At 48.0% G+C, this 23,843-nt stretch overlaps 1 protein-coding gene across 2 annotated transcripts in view; it reads left to right on the top strand.

Moving 5' to 3' along the window:
- Nucleotides 1–2,594: 2,594 nt before the first annotated feature.
- LOC106586965 (ras-associated and pleckstrin homology domains-containing protein 1) overlaps nt 2,595–23,843 on the top strand; it is a 184,703-nt gene continuing 163,454 nt past the window's right edge. For both annotated transcript variants that reach the window (XM_045707278.2, XM_045707280.2), the window contains exon 1: nt 2,595–2,822. The gene's annotated coding sequence lies outside the window, so the exon portion shown is untranslated. The remainder of the gene's footprint in view (nt 2,823–23,843) is intronic.

Raw genomic sequence — 23,843 nt, forward strand, 5'->3', positions numbered from 1 at the left:
AAATAATAATAATATAAAAAATATAATACATAAAACACATTCGCTCCGTTCCAGCCGTTATCGTGAGTCGTCCTCCCCTCAGCAGCCTCCTGTGCTAGCTAGATATACTTACAATTGGGCTCATTCATCCCCCTCCTCCTCTCCCCTGTAACTATTCCCCAGGTCGTTGCTGTAAATGAGAACGTGTTCTCAGTCAACTTACCTGGTAAAATAACGGTAAAATAACGGTAAAATAAATGAATAAAATACTATCCAGTGGTCTGAGCTCAGGCCCAGTGCTCAGATTAATAATTTACCTTGACCTGTTTTATGTGGTTAGTCTTCAGGCTTGGAGGAACAATCACTGTGACCCCCCCCCCACACTGTGACCCCCCTCCACACTGTGACCCCCCCCCACACTGTGACCCCCCTCCACACTGTGACCCCCCCCCCACACTGTGACCCCCCCCACACTGTGACCCCCCCCACACTGTGACCCCCCCACACTGTGACCCCCCCACACACTGTGACCCCCCCACACTGTGACCCCCCACACTGTACCCCCCCACACACTGTGACCCCCCCCACACTGTAACCCCCCCACACTGTGACCCCCCCACACTGTGACCCCCCCCCACACTGTGACCACCCCCACACTGTGACCCCCCCACACTGTGACCCCCCCACACACTGTGACCCCCCCCACACTGTGACCCCCCCACACTGTGACCCCCCCACACTGTGACCCCCCCCACACTGTGACCCCCCCACACTGTAACCCCCCCCCCACTGTGACCCCCCCCACACTGTAACCCCCCCACACTGTAACCCCCCCACACTGTGACCCCCCCACACTGTAACCCCCCCACACTGTGACCCCCCCCCACTGTAACCCCCCCCCACACTGTGACCCCCCCACACTGTGACCCCCCCACACTGTAACCCCCCCACACTGTGACCCCCCCCCACTGTAACCCCCCCCCACACTGTGACCCCCCCACACTGTGACCCCCCCCACACTGTAACCCCCCCACACTGTGACCCCCCCCACTGTAACCCCCCCCCCCACACTGTGACCCCCCCACACTGTAACCCCCCCCACACTGTGACCCCCCCACACTGTAACCCCCCCCACACTGTGACCCCCCACACACTGTGACCCCCCCACACTGTGACCCCCCCACTGTAACCCCCCCCACACACTGTGACCCCCCACACACTGTGACCCCCCTTCTTGCTCCAGGATGAAGTTTCTCCTAGTCACAGATCTAGGATCAGCTTGCCATCCCCCCCCCCCCATTTCCTATCTTTAACTATTAGTGGGGAAAATGCTAAACTGACCCAAGATCAGCGTCTAAGAGGCCATGTTTAACAGTCTCTGTATACATACTCACCAGTCTCACATTACAGGACTTTGAAGAGGAACCACCAATAGATTATATTTCTTTAGTGGAAATATTATCGACCATATTAGGAGTATTTCCCCATTCCCAGACATAGATAATCCTGAGTGAGACCTGTCTGTACAATACAGGCATATGCAGGTAAGAAACCCCTGTCTGAAGGGATTGGAGCAGCACTGAGGGATTGGAGCAGCACTGAGGGATTGGAGCAGCACTGAGGGATTGGAGCAGCACTGAGGGATTGGAGCAGCACTGAGGGATTGCAGCAGCACTGAGGGATTGGAGCAGCACTGAGGGATTGCAGCACTGAGGGATTGCAGCATTGAGGGATTGGAGCAGCACTGAGGGATTGGAGCAGCACTGAGGGATTGTAGCACTGAGGGATTGCAGCACTGAGGGATTGTAGCAGCATTGAGGGATTGTAGCAGCACTGAGGGATTGTAGCACTGAGGGATTGCAGCACTGAGGGATTGTAGCAGCATTGAGGGATTGTAGCACTGAGGGATTGTAGCAGCACTGAGGGATTGTAGCAGCATTGAGGGATTGTAGCACTGAGGGATTGTAGCAGCACTGAGGAATTGTAGCAGCATTGAGGGATTGCAGCAGCACTGAGGGATTGCAGCAGCACTGAGGGATTGCAGCAGCACTGAGGGATTGCAGCAGCACTGAGGGATTGTAGCAGCATTGAGGGATTGCAGCACTGAGGGATTGCAGCAGCACTGAGGGATTGCAGCAGCACTGAGGGATTGTAGCAGCACTGAGGGATTGCAGCAGCACTGAGGGATTGCAGCAGCACTGAGGGATTGCAGCAGCACTGAGGGATTGCAGCACTGAGGGATTGCAGCACTGAGGGATTGCAGCAGCACTGAGGGATTGCAGCACTGAGGGATTGTAGCAGCATTGAGGGATTGCAGCAGCACTGAGGGATTGCAGCACTGAGGGATTGCAGCACTGAGGGATTGCAGCACTGAGGGATTGCAGCACTAAGGGAGGGATTGCAGCACTAAGGGAGGGATTGCAGCACTGAGGGATTGCAGCACTGAGGGATTGCAGCACTAAGGGAGGGATTGCAGCACTAAGGGAGGGATTGCAGCACTGAGGGATTGCAGCAGCACTAAGGGAGGGATTGCAGCACTGAGGGATTGCAGCACTGAGGGATTGCAGCAGCACTAAGGGAGGGATTGCAGGCTTGGTCTCCTCTGGACAGGAAACAGGAATTCGGGAACGCGCCTCCCATCTGCGGCGCGCTCCTGGCTGCTTTTCACAGAATGGAGCTGGAAGGAATCGGTGTCATAGTTATATTACGAAGCTATGAAGTCGGTAACACCGGTGAAAACCGTTCAATGAACACGGACAACAACTGAAAATCACAATATTGCATGTGCCGATCAACTGTAGCAGTTTGTTGGATACAGAGGAAAACCTTGTGGATTTGTGACCGTAAGTAGCCGCTTTCATTCTATCTCTCCTGAAAGCCACTTTGATTTACCAGCTATATATATATATATATATATATTTTTAGCATTTGCAAAACGTTGTTTATAATTCCGTTAGTTTGGAAATCAGGGGACTCTCGTGTTAAATCGATGTAATGTTGAATTGTAGTGTATTGTAACGGATTGCTCATTAGCCTATCCGCTGACATGGAGCTACAGCAGGCTACCGTGATTAGCCTACATTTCTACAGCGGTGAAATATACACACGTTTTGGAAACAGGAAAAAAAATGGCCAAGGCAAAGCAACAACAACAAAAAAAATGCTAGAAAAACAAGACGTTTATCACCAGGCCGAAAATGCATTAGACTACAACGTTCATGCATTTCATAGAGTACAGTTGCATCTGGATCAGACGGTACCAGGAGAAATGGGTGTGTTGTGTTGGTGTAGTCCTGTACAGAGACTAATGTTTTACTGCTCTGATCTGATCTATGGAATAATGCTGTGTATGTCAGAAGAAGGACAAAACACAGAGGAAAGTGGTGGATGTTTTCCGGCCTGTGGACAGTATTTCCGGGGTGTAAGGTAACCCCCGGTAGGGGTAAGATGTAAATGCTGAGTTAGGGCCTACACATGATGAAGGCTGGTGAATCATGGATATATATATATATATATATATAGAGGCTCCTGCCAGCCTTACATCTGGGTTGATTTCACACCCTGTCATTTCCAAACTGTCTCATCACAGCACTGCTGGTTAATGTTTGATGCCACAGAAAAGCAGCCTATTGTTGGCCTGTGCGATATGGACTAAAAATATAATCTCGATTTATTATTATTATTATATATATATATATTTTTTTCAAATTCATATGCGATTCACGATATATATCTAAATGTTTTGTCTAAATAATCTTTGTACAATTTTAAAGGTGAAATAACTGTACTGAGTAGATTTAATACCCTGTTTAATGTGTACAATAGCCATAAGTAAGGATGTACATTATAACTATACCCCCAATGCAATTATACATTCTAATACAGCCACAATGTGAATTAAATTATTTCTTCTGTTTATTGTCAAACTAAATGAATTAATTTGACATGTTGAAATGGTAACATTCCAACCTTGTTTAACATGAGGTAGTCCAAAATATGCCACGGTATTACAATTTGTATCCGTTCTGCATAATCCCTGCTTCCGCCCTTTACATTAGACCAGAGAGTAGGCCCGTTCCATGGTCATCTACTGGCTCAGCTGTGCTGGATTTTACTTCCTGTTGGATGCAGTGATGAACCTCTGCAGTGTCTCTGTTAGCCAGTGTCTCTGTTAGCCAGTGTCTCTGTTAGCCAGTGTCTCTGTTAGCCAGTGTCTCTGTTAGCCAGTGTCTCTGTCAGCCAGTGTCTCTGTCAGCCAGTGTCTCTGTCAGCCAGTGTCTCTGTCAGCCAGTGTCTCTGTTAGCCAGTGTCTCTGCCAGCCAGTGTCTCTGTTAGCCAGTGCCAGCCAGCCAGTGTCTCTGTTAGCCAGTGTCTCTGTTAGCCAGTGTCTCTGTTAGCCAGTGCCAGCCAGCCAGTGTCTCTGTCAGCCAGTATCTCTGTCAGCCAGTGTCTCTGTTAGCCAGTGCCAGCCAGCCAGTGTCTCTGTTAGCCAGTGTCTCTGTTAGCCAGTGCCAGCCAGCCAGTGTCTCTGTCAGCCAGTATCTCTGTCAGCCAGTATCTCTGTTAGCCAGTGTCTCTGTTAGCCAGTGTCTCTGTTAGCCAGTGTCTCTGTTAGCCAGTGCCAGCCAGCCAGTGTCTCTGTTAGCCAGTGTCTCTGTTAGCCAGTGTCTCTGTTAGCCAGTGTCTCTGTTAGCCAGTGTCTCTGTTAGCCAGTGCCAGCCAGCCAGTGTCTCTGTTAGCCAGTGTCTCTGTTAGCCAGTGTCTCTGTTAGCCAGTGTCTCTGTTAGCCAGTGCCAGCCAGCCAGTGTCTCTGTCAGCCAGTATCTCTGTTAGCCAGTGTCTCTGTTAGCCAGTGCCAGCCAGCCAGTGTCTCTGTCAGCCAGTGTCTCTGTCAGCCAGTGTCTCTGTCAGCCAGTGTCTCTGTCAGCCAGTGTCTCTGTTAGCCAGTGTCTCTGTTAGCCAGTGTCTCTGCCAGCCAGTGTCTCTGTTAGCCAGTGCCAGCCAGCCAGTGTCTCTGTTAGCCAGTGTCTCTGTTAGCCAGTGCCAGCCAGCCAGTGTCTCTGTCAGCCAGTATCTCTGTCAGCCAGTGTCTCTGTTAGCCAGTGTCTCTGTTAGCCAGTGCCAGCCAGCCAGTGTCTCTGTTAGCCAGTGTCTCTGTTAGCCAGTGTCTCTGTTAGCCAGTGCCAGCCAGCCAGTGTCTCTGTCAGCCAGTATCTCTGTCAGCCAGTATCTCTGTTAGCCAGTGTCTCTGTCAGCCAGTATCTCTGTTAGCCAGTATCTCTGTTAGCCAGTGTCTCTGTTAGCCAGTGTCTCTGTTAGCCAGTGTCTCTGTTAGCCAGTGTCTCTGTTAGCCAGTGTCTCTGCCAGCCAGTGTCTCTGTTAGCCAGTGCCAGCCAGCCAGTGTCTCTGTTAGCCAGTGTCTCTGTTAGCCAGTGCCAGCCAGCCAGTGTCTCTGTCAGCCAGTATCTCTGTCAGCCAGTATCTCTGTCAGCCAGTGTCTCTGTTAGCCAGTGTCTCCGTTAGCCAATGCCAGCCAGCCAGTGTCTCTGTTAGCCAGTGTCTCTGTTAGCCAGTGTCTCTGTCAGCCAGTGTCTCTGTCAGCCAGTATCTCTGTCAGCCAGTATCTCTGTCAGCCAGTGTCTCTGTTAGCCAGTGTCTCTGTTAGCCAGTGTCTCTGTTAGCCAGTGCCAGCCAGCCAGTGTCTCTGTTAGCCAGTGTCTCTGTTAGCCAGTGTCTCTGTTAGCCAGTGTCTCTGTTAGCCAGTGCCAGCCAGCCAGTGTCTCTGTTAGCCAGTGTCTCTGTTAGCCAGTGTCTCTGTCAGCCGGTGTCTCTGTCAGCCAGTGTCTCTGTTAGCCAGTGTCTCTGTTAGCCAGTGTCTCTGTTAGCCAGTGTCTCTGTTAGCCAGTGCCAGCCAGCCAGTGTCTCTGCGCCGGCTCGAGCCAGTGTCTCTGTTAGCCAGTGTCTCTGTTAGCCAGTGTCTCTGTTAGCCAGTGTCTCTGTTAGCCAGTGCCAGCCAGCCAGTGTCTCTGTCAGCCAGTATCTCTGTCAGCCAGTGTCTCTGTCAGCCAGTGTCTCTGTTAGCCAGTGTCTCTGTTAGCCAGTGTCTCTGTTAGCCAGTGTCTCTGTTAGCCAGTGTCTCTGTTAGCCAGTGCCAGCCAGCCAGTGTCTCTGTTAGCCAGTGTCTCTGTTAGCCAGTGCCAGCCAGCCAGTGTCTCTGTCAGCCAGTATCTCTGTCAGCCAGTGTCTCTGTTAGCCAGTGTCTCTGTTAGCCAGTGCCAGCCAGCCAGTGTCTCTGTTAGCCAGTGTCTCTGTTAGCCAGTGCCAGCCAGCCAGTGTCTCTGTCAGCCAGTATCTCTGTCAGCCAGTATCTCTGTTAGCCAGTGTCTCTGTTAGCCAGTGTCTCTGTTAGCCAGTGTCTCTGTTAGCCAGTGCCAGCCAGCCAGTGTCTCTGTTAGCCAGTGTCTCTGTTAGCCAGTGTCTCTGTTAGCCAGTGTCTCTGTTAGCCAGTGTCTCTGTTAGCCAGTGTCTCTGTTAGCCAGTGTCTCTGTCAGCCAGTGTCTCTGTTAGCCAGTGTCTCTGTTAGCCAGTGTCTCTGTTAGCCAGTGCCAGCCAGCCAGTGTCTCTGTCAGCCAGTATCTCTGTCAGCCAGTATCTCTGTTAGCCAGTGTCTCTGTTAGCCAGTGTCTCTGTTAGCCAGTGTCTCTGTTAGCCAGTGTCTCTGTTAGCCAGTGCCAGCCAGCCAGTATCTCTGTCAGCCAGTATCTCTGTCAGCCAGTATCTCTGTCAGCCAGTGTCTCTGTCAGCCAGTGTCTCTGTTAGCCAGTGTCTCTGTTAGCCAGTGTCTCTGTTAGCCAGTGCCAGCCAGCCAGTGTCTCTGTCAGCCAGTATCTCTGTCAGCCAGTGTCTCTGTCAGCCAGTGTCTCTGTCAGCCAGTGTCTCTGTTAGCCAGTGCCTCTGTTAGCCAGCCAGTATCTCTGCCAGCCAGTGTCTCTGCCAGCCAGTGTCTCTGTTAGCCAGTGTCTCTGTTAGCCAGTGTCTCTGTTAGCCAGTGTCTCTGTTAGCCAGTGTCTCTGCCAGCCAGTGTCTCTGCCAGCCAGTGTCTCTGCCAGCCAGTGTCTCTGCCAGCCAGTGCCAGCCAGCCAGCCAGTATCTCTGCCAGCCAGTGTCTCTGCCAGCCAGTGCCAGCCAGCCAGCCAGTATCTCTGCCAGCCAGTGTCTCTGCCAGCCAGTGCCAGCCAGCCAGTGCCAGCCAGTGCCAGCCAGCTTTATGTCTATCAGAGAGGCCTATAAATCTATTTATTAGCCAGGACCATAAAGCTCTTTATCAGAGAGGTGTATAAATACATTTATTAGCACCATAAAATACAGCGGTCTAAGGCGCAGCATCTCAGTGCAAGAGGCATCACTACAGTCCCTGGTTCGAATCCAGGCCGTATCACATCCGGCCGTGATTGGGATTCGCATAGGGCGGCGCACAATTTGGCCCAGCATCGTCTGGGTTTTGCCCGGGGTAGACCGTCATTGTAAATAAGAATTTGTTCTTAACTGACTTGCCCTAGTTAAAAAATTATGGCCCACCCATTTGGGAGTCAGGCCCACCCAATCAGAATTAGGTTTTTCCCCACAAAAAGGGCTTTATTACAGACAGAAATACTCGTCAGTTTCATCAGCTGTAAAGGGGGGGCTGGTCTCAGACGATCCCGCAGGATGTGGACGTCCTGTGCTGGCGTGGCGACACGTGGTCTGCGGTTCTGAGGCCGATTGGACGTACTGTCAAATTCTCAAGAATTATGTTGAAGGCGGTTTATGGTAGAGAAAGTAACATTAAATTATCTGGCAACAGATCTGGTGGACATTCCCTACAGTCAGCATGCCAATTGCACTCTCCCTCAACTTGAAACATCTGTGGCCATTGTGTTGTGTGACAAAACTGCACATTTTAGAGTGGCATTTTATTGTCCCCCCCCCCCCCAGCACAAGGTGCACCTGTGTAATGATCCTGCTGTTTAATCAGCTTCTTGATATGCCACACCTGTCAGGTGGATGGATTATCTTGGCAAAGGAGAAATGCTCACTAACAGGGGATGTAAACAACATTTGAGAGAAATAAGCTTTTTGTGTGTATTGGAAAATGTGTTGTATATTTTACTTTACAGTATCAGAGAGGTTTATATCTCTATTAGGTACAGTTCTGTATCAGAGAGGTTTATATCTCTATTAGGTACAGTTCTGTATCAGAGAGGTTTATATCTCTATTAGGTACAGTTCTGTATCAGAGAGGTTTATATCTCTATTAGGTACAGTTCTGTATCAGAGAGGTTTATATCTCTATTAGGTACAGTTCTGTATCAGAGAGGTTTATATCTCTATTAGGTACAGTTCTGTATCAGAGAGGTTTATATCTCTATTAGGTACAGTTCTGTATCAGAGAGGTTTATATCTCTATTAGGTACAGTTCTGTATCAGAGAGGTCTATATCTCTATTAGGTACAGTTCTGTATCAGAGAGGTTTATATCTCTATTAGGTACAGTTCTGTATCAGAGAGGTTTATATCTCTATTAGGTACAGTTCTGTATCAGAGAGGTTTATATCTCTATTAGGTACAGTTCTGTATCAGAGAGGTTTATATCTCTATTAGGTACAGTTCTGTATCAGAGAGGTTTATATCTCTATTAGGTACAGTTCTGTATCAGAGAGGTTTATATCTCTATTAGGTACAGTTCTGTATCGGAGAGGTTTATATCTCTATTAGGTACAGTTCTGTATCGGAGAGGTTTATATCTCTATTAGGTACAGTTCTGTATCAGAGAGGTTTATATCTCTATTAGGTACAGTTCTGTATCGGAGAGGTTTATATCTCTATTAGGTACAGTTCTGTATCAGAGAGGTTTATATCTCTATTAGGTACAGTTCTGTATCAGAGAGGTTTATATCTCTATTAGGTACAGTTCTGTATCAGAGAGGTTTATATCTCTATTAGGTACAGTTCTGTATCAGAGAGGTTTATATCTCTATTAGGTACAGTTCTGTATCAGAGAGGTTTATATCTCTATTAGGTACAGTTCTGTATCAGAGAGGTTTATATCTCTATTAGGTACAGTTCTGTATCAGAGAGGTTTATATCTCTATTAGGTACAGTTCTGTATCAGAGAGGTTTATATCTCTATTAGGTACAGTTCTGTATCAGAGAGGTTTATATCTCTATTAGGTACAGTTCTGTATCAGAGAGGTTTATATCTCTATTAGGTACAGTTCTGTATCAGAGAGGTTTATATCTCTATTAGGTACAGTTCTGTATCAGAGAGGTTTATATCTCTATTAGGTACAGTTCTGTATCAGAGAGGTTTATATCTCTATTAGGTACAGTTCTGTATCAGAGAGGTTTATATCTCTATTAGGTACAGTTCTGTATCAGAGAGGTTTATATCTCTATTAGGTACAGTTCTGTATCAGAGAGGTCTATATCTCTATTAGGTAGGCCCAGTGGTGTAAAAATACTTCGAAGTACTACTGAAGTAGTTTTTGGGGTATCTGTACTTTACTATTTATAATTTTGACAACTTTTACTTCACTACATTCCTAATTAAAATAATGTATTTTTTTACTCCATGCGTTTTTCCTGATACCCAAAAGTACTCGTTACATTTTGAATGTTTAGCAGGACAGGAAATTGGTCCAATTCACACACTAATCAAGAGAACATCTCTGGTCATCCCTACTGCCTCTGATCTGGAGGACTCACTAAACAGAGAACATCCCTGGTCATCCCTACTGCCTCTGATCTGGAGGACTCACTAAACAGAGAACATCCCTGGTCATCTCTACTGCCTCTGATCTGGAGGACTCACTAAACAGAGAACATCCCTGGTCATCCCTACTGCCTCTGATCTGGAGGACTCACTAAACAGAGAACATCCCTGGTCATCCCTACTGCCTCTGATCTGGAGGACTCACTAAACAGAGAACATCCCTGGTCATCCCTACTACCTCTGATCTGGAGGACTCACTAAACAGAGAACATCCCTGGTCATCCCTACTGCCTCTGATCTGGAGGACTCACTAAACAGAGAACATCCCTGGTCATCCCTACTGCCTCTGATCTGGAGGACTCACTAAACAGAGAACATCCCTGGTCATCCCTACTGCCTCTGATCTGGAGGACTCACTAAACAGAGAACATCCCTGGTCATCCCTACTGCCTCTGATCTGGAGGACTCACTAAACAGAGAACATCCCTGGTCATCCCTACTGCCTCTGATCTGGAGGACTCACTAAACAGAGAACATCCCTGGTTATCCCTACTGCCTCTGATCTGGAGGACTCACTAAACAGAGAACATCCCTGGTCATCCCTACTGCCTCTGATCTGGAGGACTCACTAAACAGAGAACATCCCTGGTCATCCCTACTGCCTCTGATCTGGAAGACTCACTAAACAGAGAACATCCCTGGTCATCCCTACTGCCTCTGATCTGGAGGACTCACTAAACAGAGAACATCCCTGGTCATCCCTACTGCCTCTGATCTGGAGGATTCACTAAACAGAGAACATCCCTGGTCATCCCTACTGCCTCTGATCTGGAGGACTCACTAAACAGAGAACATCCCTGGTCATCCCTACTGCCTCTGATCTGGAGGACTCACTAAACAGAGAACATCCCTGATCATCCCTACTGCCTCTGATCTGGAGGACTCACTAAACAGAGAACATCCCTGGTCATCCCTACTGCCTCTGATCTGGAGGACTCACTAAACAGAGAACATCCCTGGTTATCCCTACTGCCTCTGATCTGGAGGACTCACTAAACAGAGAACATCCCTGGTCATCCCTACTGCCTCTGATCTGGAGGACTCACTAAACAGAGAACATCCCTGGTCATCCCTACTGCCTCTGATCTGGAGGACTCACTAAACAGAGAACATCCCTGGTCATCCCTACTGCCTCTGATCTGGAGGACTCACTAAACAGAGAACATCCCTGGTCATCCCTACTGCCTCTGATCTGGAGGACTCACTAAACAGAGAACATCCCTGGTCATCCCTACTGCCTCTGATCTGGAGGACTCACTAAACAGAGAACATCCCTGGTCATCCCTACTGCCTCTGATCTGGAGGACTCACTAAACAGAGAACATCCCTGGTCATCCCTACTGCCTCTGATCTGGAGGACTCACTAAACAGAGAACATCCCTGGTCATCCCTACTGCCTCTGATCTGGAGGACTCACTAAACAGAGAACATCCCTGGTCATCCCTACTGCCTCTGATCTGGAGGATTCACTAAACAGAGAACATCCCTGGTCATCCCTACTGCCTCTGATCTGGAGGACTCACTAAACAGAGAACATCCCTGGTCATCCCTACTGCCTCTGATCTGGAGGACTCACTAAACAGAGAACATCCCTGGTCATCCCTACTGCCTCTGATCTGGAGGACTCACTAAACAGAGAACATCCCTGGTCATCCCTACTGCCTCTGATCTGGAGGACTCACTAAACAGAGAACATCCCTGGTCATCCCTACTGCCTCTGATCTGGAGGACTCACTAAACAGAGAACATCCCTGGTCCTCCCTACTGCCTCTGATCTGGAGGACTCACTAAACAGAGAACATCCCTGGTCCATCCCTACTGCCTCTGATCTGGAGGACTCACTAAACAGAGACACATCCCTGGTCATCCCTACTGCCTCTGATCTGGAGGACTCACTAAACAGAGAACATCCCTGGTCATCCCTACTGCCTCTGATCTGGAGGACTCACTAAACAGAGAACATCCCTGGTCCATCCCTACTGCCTCTGATCTGGAGGACTCACTAAACAGAGAACATCCCTGGTCATCCCTACTGCCTCTGATCTGGAGGACTCACTAAACAGAGAACATCCCTGGTCATCCCTACTGCCTCTGATCTGGAGGACTCACTAAACAGAGAACATCCCTGGTCATCCCTACTGCCTCTGATCTGGAGGACTCACTAAACAGAGAACATCCCTGGTCATCCCTACTGCCTCTGATCTGGAGGACTCACTAAACAGAGAACATCCCTGGTCATCCCTACTGCCTCTGATCTGGAGGACTCACTAAACAGAGAACATCCCTGGTCATCCCTACTGCCTCTGATCTGGAGGACTCACTAAACAGAGAACATCCCTGGTCATCCCTACTGCCTCTGATCTGGAGGACTCACTAAACAGAGACACATCCCTGGTCATCCCTACTGCCTCTGATCTGGAGGACTCACTAAACAGAGAACATCCCTGGTCATCCCTACTGCCTCTGATCTGGAGGACTCACTAAACAGAGAACATCCCTGGTCATCCCTACTGCCTCTGATCTGGAGGACTCACTAAACAGAGAACATCCCTGGTCATCCCTACTGCCTCTGATCTGGAGGACTCACTAAACAGAGAACATCCCTGGTCATCCCTACTGCCTCTGATCTGGAGGACTCACTAAACAGAGAACATCCCTGGTCATCCCTACTGCCTCTGATCTGGAGGACTCACTAAACAGAGAACATCCCTGGTCATCCCTACTGCCTCTGATCTGGAGGACTCACTAAACAGAGAACATCCCTGGTCATCCCTACTGCCTCTGATCTGGAGGACTCACTAAACAGAGAACATCCCTGGTCATCCCTACTGCCTCTGATCTGGAGGACTCACTAAACAGAGAACATCCCTGGTCATCCCTACTGCCTCTGATCTGGAGGACTCACTAAACAGAGAACATCCCTGGTCGTCCCTACTGCCTCTGATCTGGAGGACTCACTAAACAGAGAACATCCCTGGTCATCTCTACTGCCTCTGATCTGGAGGACTCACTAAACAGAGAACATCCCTGGTCATCCCTACTGCCTCTGATCTGGAGGACTCACTAAACAGAGAACATCCCTGGTCATCCCTACTGCCTCTGATCTGGAGGACTCACTAAACAGAGAACATCCCTGGTCATCCCTACTGCCTCTGATCTGGAGGACTCACTAAACAGAGAACATCCCTGGTCATCCCTACTGCCTCTGATCTGGAGGACTCACTAAACAGAGAACATCCCTGGTCATCCCTACTGCCTCTGATCTGGAGGACTCACTAAACAGAGAACATCCCTGGTCATCCCTACTGCCTCTGATCTGGAGGACTCACTAAACAGAGAACATCCCTGGTCATCCCTACTGCCTCTGATCTGGAGGACTCACTAAACAGAGAACATCCCTGGTCATCCCTACTGCCTCTGATCTGGAGGACTCACTAAACAGAGAACATCCCTGGTCATCCCTACTGCCTCTGATCTGGAGGACTCACTAAACAGAGAACATCCCTGGTCATCCCTACTGCCTCTGATCTGGAGGACTCACTAAACAGAGACACATCCCTGGTCATCCCTACTGCCTCTGATCTGGAGGACTCACTAAACAGAGAACATCCCTGGTCATCCCTACTGCCTCTGATCTGGAGGACTCACTAAACAGAGAACCTCTGATCTGGAGGACTCACTAAACAGAGAACATCCCTGGTCTCCCTACTGCCTCTGATCTGGAGGACTCACTAAACAGAGAATATCCCTGGTCGTCCCTACTGCCTCTGATCTGGAGGACTCACTAAACAGAGACACATCCCTGGTCGTCCCTACTGCCTCTGATCTGGAGGACTCACTAAACAGAGAACATCCCTGGTCGTCCCTACTGCCTCTGATCTGGAGGACTCACTAAACAGAGAACATCCCTGGTCGTCCCTACTGCCTCTGATCTGGAGGACTCACTAAACAGAGAACATCCCTGGTCATCCCTACTGCCTCTGATCTGGAGGACTCACTAAACAGAGAACATCCCTGGTCATCCCTACTGCCTCTGATCTGGAGGACTCACTAAACAGAGAACATCCCTGGTCATCCCTACTGCCTCTGATCTGGAGGACTCACTAAACAGAGAACATCCCTGGTCATCCCTACTGCCTCTGATCTGGAGGACTCACTAAACAGAGAACATCCCTGGTCAACCCTACTGCCTCTGATCTGGAGGACTCACTAAACAGAGAACATCCCTGGTCATCCCTACTGCCTCTGATCTGGAGGACTCACTAAACAGAGAACATCCCTGGTCATCCCTACTGCCTCTGATCTGGAGGACTCACTAAACAGAGAACATCCCTGGTCATCCCTACTGCCTCTGATCTGGAGGACTCACTAAACAGAGAACATCCCTGGTCATCCCTACTGCCTCTGATCTGGAGGACTCACTAAACAGAGACACATCCCTGGTCATCCCTACTGCCTCTGATCTGGAGGAGTTTAGTTTGTTAATTATGTCTGAGTGTTGGCGTGTGTCCCTGGCTATCCATCAATTAAGAAAATTGTGCTGTCTGGTTTGCTTAATATAAGGAATTTGAAATGATTTATACATTTGACTTTTGATACCTATATTTTAAAACCAAATACTTTTAGTCTTTTTCTCAGGTTGTATTTTACTGGGTGACTTTCAACTTGAGTCATTCTCTATTAAGGGATCTTTACTTTTACTCAAGTATGACGATTGGGTCGTTTTTTCCACCACTGGTTAGAAGCAAACCTTACTGCCTACATGGGCATAGGAAACGTACATTTATGTAGATACATCTGGGGTGTGCTTGACCTTTCATCTGGGGTGTGCTTGACCTTTCATCTGGGGTGTGCTTGACCTTTCATCTGGGGTGTGCTTGACCTTTCATTTCAAACCTTACTGCCTCCACTGGATAAGTTTATAGAGCTCTGTATCAGAGAGATTTTTAAATCTATTTATTAGGTAGGACCATAAAGCTCTGAACAGCTTGGCACAGAGACGTTTGAGGCAGAGGGGACAAAGCTTACAGGCGCTCGTCATCAGTGAGGAATCTGAAGTTCTGTGGCGCCCTTCCCATCTAGGGCCCGGTTTCCCAGAAGCCTCTTTTTTTAAACATTTCTTCTAACCATGAATTTAGACTTTATTTTTTTTGTGGTGGGGGGGGGGGGAAACCGGGCCCTGGACTCTGCAGTGGTACTGTGGTAGGGCATAGGTGAGGGAATCTATAGGCATCTATCTATAGATACCTTTCAAAATGGCACCCTATTCCCTATATAGTGCACTACTTTAGACCAGAGCCCTATGGCACCCTATTCCCTTTTATAGTGCACTACTTTAGACCGGAGCCTTATGACACCCTATTCCCTTTATAGTGCACTACTTTTGACCAGAGCCCTATGGCACCCTATTCCCTATATAGTGCACTACTTTGGACCAGAGCCCTATGGCACCCTATTCCCTATATAGTGCAGTACTTTGGACCAGAGCCCTATGGCACCCTATTCCCTATATAGTGCACTACTTTAGACCAGAGCCCTATGGCACCCTATTCCTTATATAGTGCACTACTTTGGACCAGAGCCCTATGGCACCCTATTCCCTATATAGTGCACTACTTTAGACCAGAGCCCATATGGCACCCTATTCCCTATATAGTGCACTACTTTAGACCGGAGCCTTATGACACCCTATTCCCTTTATAGTGCACTACTTTTGACCAGAGCCCTATGGCACCCTATTCCCTATATAGTGCACTACTTTGGACCAGAGCCCTATGGCACCCTATTCCCTATATAGTGCAGTACTTTGGACCAGAGCCCTATGGCACCCTATTCCCTATATAGTGCACTACTTTAGACCAGAGCCCTATGGCACCCTATTCCTTATATAGTGCACTACTTTGGACCAGAGCCCTATGGCACCCTATTCCCTATATAGTGCAGTACTTTGGACCAGAGCCCTATGGCACCCTATTCCCTATATAGTGCACTACTTTAGACCAGAGCCCTATGGCACCCTATTCCTTATATAGTGCACTACTTTGGACCAGAGCCCTATGGCACCCTATTTCCTATATAGTGCACTACTTTAGACCAGAGCCCTATGGCACCCTATTCCCTTTATAGTGCACTACTTTGGACCAGAGCCCTATGGAACCCTATTCCCTTTATAGTGCACTACTTTAGACCAGATCCCTATGACACCCTATTCCCTTTATAGTGCACTACTTTGGACCAGGTACAATAGAGAATAGGGTTTCATTTGGAACATGCAGTTGTGTTGGTTTGTGTATTGTGCGTATATATATATATACATTAAACTTCATATGTCTCAGCCCTCAAACGTCTCTCTAGAGGTGCTGTTGCTGTGCTGGCTGGGGTTGTTGCTAAGACAGGCCTGTGGATGGATGGAAAATACTGTTTTCCCTTCAGGAAATTCCCTCCTTCTCTCCTGGGCTGGGCGCAGTAGCGAGCCAAGGCCTGAGATGATACCCTTGTGGTGATTGTCCGCTCAGTAATATTGTATGGGCGTGTAGAACTGAATCTGTTAGGTCTGAATGGGATGTGTGTAGGACTGAATGGGATGTGTGTAGGACTGAATGGGATGTGTGTAGGACTGAATGGGATGTGTGTAGGTCTGAATGGGATGTGTGTAGGACTGAATGGGATGTGTGTAGGTCTGTATGGGATGTGTGTAGGTCTGAATGGGATGTGTGTAGGACTGAATGGGATGTGTGTAGGACTGAATCTGTTAGGACTGAATGGGATGTGTGTAGGACTGAATGGGATGTGTGTAGGTCTGAATGGGATGTGTGTAGGACTGAATGGGATGTGTCTAGGACTGAATGGGATGTGTGTAGGACTCAATCTATTAGGACTGAATGGGATGTGTGTAGGTCTGAATGGGATGTGTGTAGAACTGAATCTGTTAGGACTGAATGGGATGTGTGTAGGACTGAATGGGACGTGTGTAGGACTGAATGGGACGTGTGTAGGACTGAATGGGACGTGTGTAGGACTGAATGGGACGTGTGTAGGACTGAATGGGACGTGTGTAGGACTGAATGGGACGTGTGTAGGACTGAATGGGACGTGTGTAGGACTGAATGGGACGTGTGTAGGACTGAATGGGACGTGTGTAGGACTCAATCTATTAGGACTGAATGGGATGTGAATGGGATGTGTGTAGGTCTGAATGGGATGTGTGTAGGACTGAATGGGACGTGTGTAGGACTCAATCTATTAGGACTGAATGGGATGTGAATGGGATGTGTGTAGGTCTGAATGGGATGTGTGTAGGACTGAATGGGACGTGTGTAGGACTCAATCTATTAGGACTGAATGGGATGTGAATGGGATGTGTGTAGGTCTGAATGGGATGTGTGTAGGACTGAATGGGATGTCTAGGTCTGAATCTATTAGGACTGAATGGGATGTGTGTAGGACTGAATGGGATGTGTGTAGGTCTGAATGGGATGTGTGTAGGACTGAATGGGATGTGAATGGGATGTGTGTAGGACTGAATGGGATGTGTGTAGAACTGAATCTGTTAGGTCTGAATGGGATGTGTGTAGGTCTGAATCTATTAGGACTGAATGGGATGTGTGTAGGTCTGAATCTATTAGGACTGAATGGGATGTGTGTAGGTCTGAATGGGATGTGTGTAGGACTGAATGGGAGTGAATGGGATGTGTGTAGGACTGAATGGGGTGTGTGTAGAACTGAATCTGTTAGGTCTGAATGGGATGTGTGTAGGACTGAATGGGATGTGTGTAGGACTGAATGGGATGTGTGTAGGACTGAATGGGATGTGTGTAGGTCTGAATGGGATGTGTGTAGGTCTGAATGGGATGTGTGTAGGTCTGAATGGGATGTGTGTAGGACTGAATGGGATGTGTGTAGGACTGAATGGGATGTGTGTAGGTCTGAATCTATTAGGACTGAATGGGATGTGTGTAGGACTGAATGGGATGTGTGTAGGACTGAATGGGATCTGTTAGGTCTGAATGGGATGTGTGTAGGACTGAATGGGATGTGTGTAGGACTGAATGGGATGTGTGTAGAACTGAATCTGTTAGGACTGAATGGGATGTGTGTAGGACTGAATGGGATGTGTGTAGGACTGAATCTATTAGGACTGAATGGGATGTGTGTAGGACTGAATGGGATGTGTGTAGGACTGAATGGGATGTGTGTAGGACTGAATGGGATGTGTGTAGGACTGAATTTGTTAGGACTGAATGGGATGTGTGTAGGACTGAATGGGATGTGTGTAGGTCTGAATGGGATGTGTGTAGGACTGAATGGGATGTGTGTAGGACTGAATCTGTTAGGACTGAATGGGATGTGTGTAGGTCTGAATGGGATGTGTGTAGGACTGAATGGGATGTGTGTAGGACTGAATGGGATGTGTGTAGAACTGAATCTGTTAGGACTGAATGGGATGTGTGTAGGTCTGAATGGGGTGTGTGTAGGACTGAATGGGATGTGTGTAGGACTGAATCTGTTAGGACTGAATGGGATGTGTGTAGGACTGAATGGGATGTGTGTAGGACTGAATGGGATGTGTGTAGGACTGAATGGGATGTGTGTAGGACTGAATTTGTTAGGACTGAATGGGATGTGTGTAGGACTGAATGGGATGTGTGTAGGTCTGAATGGGATGTGTGTAGGACTGAATGGGATGTGTGTAGGACTGAATCTGTTAGGACTGAATGGGATGTGTGTAGGTCTGAATGGGATGTGTGTAGGACTGAATGGGATGTGTGTAGGACTGAATGGGATGTGTGTAGAACTGAATCTGTTAGGACTGAATGGGATGTGTGTAGGTCTGAATGGGATGTGTGTAGGACTGAATGGGATGTGTGTAGGACTGAATATGTTAGGACTGAATGGGATGTGTGTAGGACTGAATGGGATGTGTGTAGGACTGAATGGGATGTGTGTAGGACTGAATGGGATGTGTGTAGGACTGAATCTATTAGGACTGAATGGGATGTGTGTAGGACTGAATGGGAAGTGTGTAGGACTGCATTTGTTAGGACTGAATGGGATGTGTGTAGGACTGAATGGGATGTGTGTAGGTCTGAATGGGATGTGTGTAGGACTGAATGGGATGTGTGTAGGACTGAATCTGTTAGGACTGAATGGGATGTGTGTAGGACTGAATGGGATGTGTGTAGGACTGAATCTGTTAGGACTGAATGGGATGTGTGTAGGACTGAATCTATTAGGTCTGAATGGGATGTGTGTAGGACTGAATGGGATGTGTGTAGGACTGAATGGGATGCATGAAATAACGAGCTGCATTAGTTCCGTTCTTTGGGTTTTCTTCACGGGTTATTTGGAAGAATCAGGATTGGGTAAAGGCGGTACTTTAAACTGCTTCGGGTGCCTGGGTTCTGAAGTAGGGAGCTTTGGTTGAGTTTCCTTCTGCAAGGGTGGAGACTTCACAAACTGAACTCTCAATTTCTAGCACGTATAGACCCAGAAGTTAATCACACCACTAACAAAATTAAGCAAGATTTGACTTCTGCGCTAACAGAGATTTTCCGCTCAGTGATGTTTCTAAGAGACAGAAATTTCGGTAATATGATGAACGCCTTCCTAATCTCAACACCATTCAATTGACTGTTACTGCAGAACTAACCTAATCACACAGTGATTATCATTGTGATGACCCACGTGGGATATACTTCCCAATACATATCCAATTGTATTTGTCACATGTGTCACTCCTGCATTGTTTTGGCTGTGTGCTTAGGGTCATTGTCCTGTTGGAAGGTGAACCTTCGCCCCAGTTTGAGGTCCTGAACACTCTGGAGCAGGTTTTCATCAAGGATCTCTCTGTACTTTGTTCCGTCCATCTCCTCCCTCAATCCTGACTAGTCTCACAGTCTGTGCAGCTGAAAAACATCCCCACAGCATGATGCTGCCGCCACCATGCTTCACCGTGGGGATGGTGCCAGGTTTCCTCCAGACGTGACGCTTGGCATTCAGGCCAAAGAGTTCAATCTTGGTTTCATCAGACCAGAGAATCTTGTTTCTCATGGTCTGAGAGTCTTTAGGTGCCTTTTGGCAAACTCTAAGTGGACTGTCATGTTCCTTTTACTGAGGAGTGGCTTCCGTCTGGCCACTCGTCTGGCCACTCTACCATGAAGGCCTGATCGGTGGAGTTCTGCAGAGATGGTTGTCCTTCTGGAAGGTTCTCCCATCTCTACAGAGGAACTCTAGAACTCTGTCAGAGTGACCATCGGGTTCTTGGTCACCTCCCTGACCAAGACCCTTCTCCTCCGATTGCTCAGTTTGGCCGGGCGGCCAGCTCTAGGCAGAGTCTTGGTGGTTCTAAACTTCTTCAATTTAAGAATGATGGAGTCCGCTGTGTTCTTGGGGACCTTCAATGCTGCAGAAATATTTGGTACCCTTCCCCAGATCTGTACCTCGACACAATCCTGTCTCGGGGCTCTACTGACAATTCCATGACTTGGTTTTTGCTCAGACATGCACTGTCAACTGTGGGACCTTATAAAGACAGGTGTGTGTGTGTGTGTCTTTCCAAATCATGTCCAATCAATCTAAAAACCTGTTTTCGCTTTGTCGTTATGGGGTGTTGTGTGTAGATTACTGATAATAAGGCTGTAACTTAACAAAATGTGGAAAAAGTCAAGGGGTCTGAATACTTTCCGAAGGCACTACAGGTCCTGGATGGCAGGAAGCTTGGCCCCAGTGATGTACTGGGCTGTATGCACTACCCTCTGTATCGCCTTGCTGTCGGATGCCTATCAGTTGCCATACCAGGCGGTGATGCAACCGGTCAGGATGCTCTCGATGGTGCAGCTGTATAACTTTTTGAGGATCTGGGGACCCATGCCAAATCTTTTTAGTCTCCTGAAGGGGAAAAGGCGTTGTCGTGCCCTCTTCACGACTGTCTTGCTGTGTTTGCACCAGGATTGCTTGTTGGTGATGTGGACACCAAGGAACTTGAAACTCTCGACCCGCTCCACGACAGCCCCATCGATGTGAATGGGGGCGTGCTCAGTCCTCCTTTTCCTGTAGTCCACAATCATCTCCTTTGTCTTGCTGCCGTTGAGGGAGAGGTTGTTGTCCTGGCACCACACTGCCAGGTCTCTGACCTCCTCCCTATAGGCTGTCTCATCGTTGATCAGGCCTACCACTGTTGTGTCGTCAGCACCTTAATGATGGTGTTGGAGTCGAGCACGCAGTCATGGGTGAACAGGGAGTACAGGAGGGGACTGAGCACCCACCCATGAGGGGCCCCAGTGTTGAGGGTCAGCGTGGCAGATGTTGTTGCCTACCCTTACCACCTGGGGGCAGCCCGTCAGGAAGTCCAGGATCCAGTTGCAGAGGGAGGTGTTTAGTCCCAGGGTCCTTAGCTTAGTGATGAGCTTTGAGGGCACTATGGTGTTGAACGCTGAGCTGTAGTCAATGAATAGCATTCTCACATAGGTGTTCCTTTTGTCCAGGTGGGAAAGGGCAGTGTGGAGTGTAATAGAGATTGCATCATCTGTGGATCTGTTGGGGCGGTATGCAAATTGGAGTGGATCCAGGGTTTCCGGCATGATTGTGTTGTGAGCCATGACCAGCCATTCAAAGCACTTCATGGCTACGGACATGAGTGTTACGGGTCTGTAGTCATTTAGACAGATTACTATAGTGCTCTGGGGCACAGGGACTATAGTGGTCTGCTTGAAACATGTTGGTATTAAGGACTCAGACAGGGAGAGGTTGAACATGTCAGTGAAGACACTTGCCAGTTGGTCAGCGTGAGTGCTACGGGGCAGTAATCATTTAGGCAGGTTGTGTTCGTTTTCTTGGGCACTTGAAACATTTATTTATTTATTTATTTCACCTTTATTTAACCAGGTAGGCAAGGTGAGAACAAGTTCTCATTTACAATTGCGACCTGGCCAAGATAAAGCAAAGCAGTTCGACAACATACAACAACACAGAGTTACACATGGAGTTAAACAAACATACAGTCAATAATACAGTAGTAAAATAAGTCTATATACAATGTGAGCAAATGAGGTGAGATAAGGGAGGTAAAGGCAAAAAAGGCCATGGTGGCAAAGTAAATACAATATAGCAAGTAAAACACTGGAATGGTAGATTTGTAGTGGAAGAAAGTGCAAAGTAGAAATAGAAATAATGGGGTGCAAAGGAGCAAAATAAATAAATAAATACAGTAGGGGAAGAGGTAGTTGTTTGGGCTAAATTATAGATGGGCTATGTACAGGTGCAGTGATCTGTGAGCTGCTCTGACAGCTGGTGCTTAAAGCTAGTGAGGGAGATAAGTGTTTCCAGTTTCAGAGATTTTTGTAGTTCGTTCCAGTCATTGGCAGCAGAGAACTGGAAGGAAAGACGGCCAAAGGAGGAATTGGCTTTGGGGGTGACCATTGAGATTTACCTGCTGGAGCGCGTGCTACGGGTGGGTGCTGCTATGGTGACCAGTGAGCTGAGATCAGGCGGGGCTTTACCTAGCAGAGACTTGTAGATGACCTAGAGCCAGTGGGTTTGGCGACGAGTATGAAGCGAGGGCCAGCCAACGAGAGCGTACAGGTCGCAGTGGTGGGTAGTATTTATGGCTTTGGTGACAAACATGTAAACATGTAGGTATTACAGACTTGAACATGTCATTGAAGGCACTTGCCAGTTGGTCCGCGCATGCTCCGACTACAAGTCCTGGTAATCCGTCTGGCTCTGCGGCCTTGTAAATGTTGACCTGTTTAAAGTTCTTGCTCATATCGGCTACGGAGAGCCTGATCACACTGTTGTCTGGTATAGCTGGAGCTCTGATCCGTGTTTCGAAGCAAGTATAAAATATATTTAGCCCGTCTGGAAGGCTCGCGTCTCTAGGCAGCTAGCTCGCTTCTGTGCTTCCCTTTGTAGTCTGTAATAGTTTTCAAGCCCTGCCACATCCGACGAGCGTCGGAGCCGGTGTAGTAGGAGTCAATCTTAGTCCTGTATTGATGCTTTGCCTGTTTGATGGTTCGTCTGAGGGCATAGCGGGATTTCTTTTTAACATCCCGATTAGTGTCCCGCTCCTTGAAACCGGCAGCTCGACCCTTTAGCTCAGTGCGGATGTTGCCTGTAATCCATGGCTTCTGGTTAGGATATGTACGTACGGTCACTGTGGGGATGACGTCATCGATGCACTTATTGATCAAACTGGTGACTGATGTTGTACATATTCCAGTCTGTGCAGCAAAACAGTCCTGTAGCTTAGCATCCGTGTCATCTGACCACTTCCGTATTGAGCGAGTCACTGGTACTTCCTGCTTTAGTTTTTGCTTGTAATCAGGAATCAGGAGGATAGAATTATGGTCAGATTTGCCAAATGGAGGGCGAGGGAGAGCTTTGTACACCTCTGTGTGTGGAGTAAAGGTGGTCTAGAGTTGTATTTTACATTTTTTCTCCTCTGGTTGCACATTTTAACGTGCTGGTAGAAATGAGGTAAAAGGGATTTAAGTTCCCCTGCATTAATGTCCCCGGCCACTAGGAGCGCCGCTTCTGGGTGAGCATTTTCCTGTTTGCTTATGGCCTTACAGAGTTGGTTGAGAGCGGTCTTACTGCCAGCATCGGTCTGTGGTAGTAAATAGACGGCTACGAAAAATATTGATGATTTAACTCTCTTGGTAGATAGTGTGGTCTACAGCTTATCATGAGTTACTCTACCTCTTGGTAGATAGTGTGGTCTACAGCTTATCATGAGTTACTCTACCTCTTGGTAGATAGTGTGGTCTACAGCTTATCATGAGTTACTCTACCTCTTGGTAGATAGTGTGGTCTACAGCTTATCATGAGGTACTCTATTTCAGGTGAGCGATACCTTGAGACTACCTTAATATTCAGACATTGTGCACCAGCTGTATTGACAAATACACAGACCTGCGTCTTACCGGAAGTAGCTGTTCTCCTGCTGATGCACAGAGAACCCAGCCAACTTTATATTATGTCTGTATATTATATATTAGTCATACTTTTATTGTAGAAGTATGATGAGTGCTTGTGTGTCTACAGACAGGGACAGTCAT

This window comes from Salmo salar, chromosome 25 (assembly GCF_965601325.2).
Source record: "Salmo salar chromosome 25, fSalSal1, whole genome shotgun sequence".
In the NCBI taxonomy this organism is placed as follows: domain Eukaryota; kingdom Metazoa; phylum Chordata; class Actinopteri; order Salmoniformes; family Salmonidae; genus Salmo; species Salmo salar.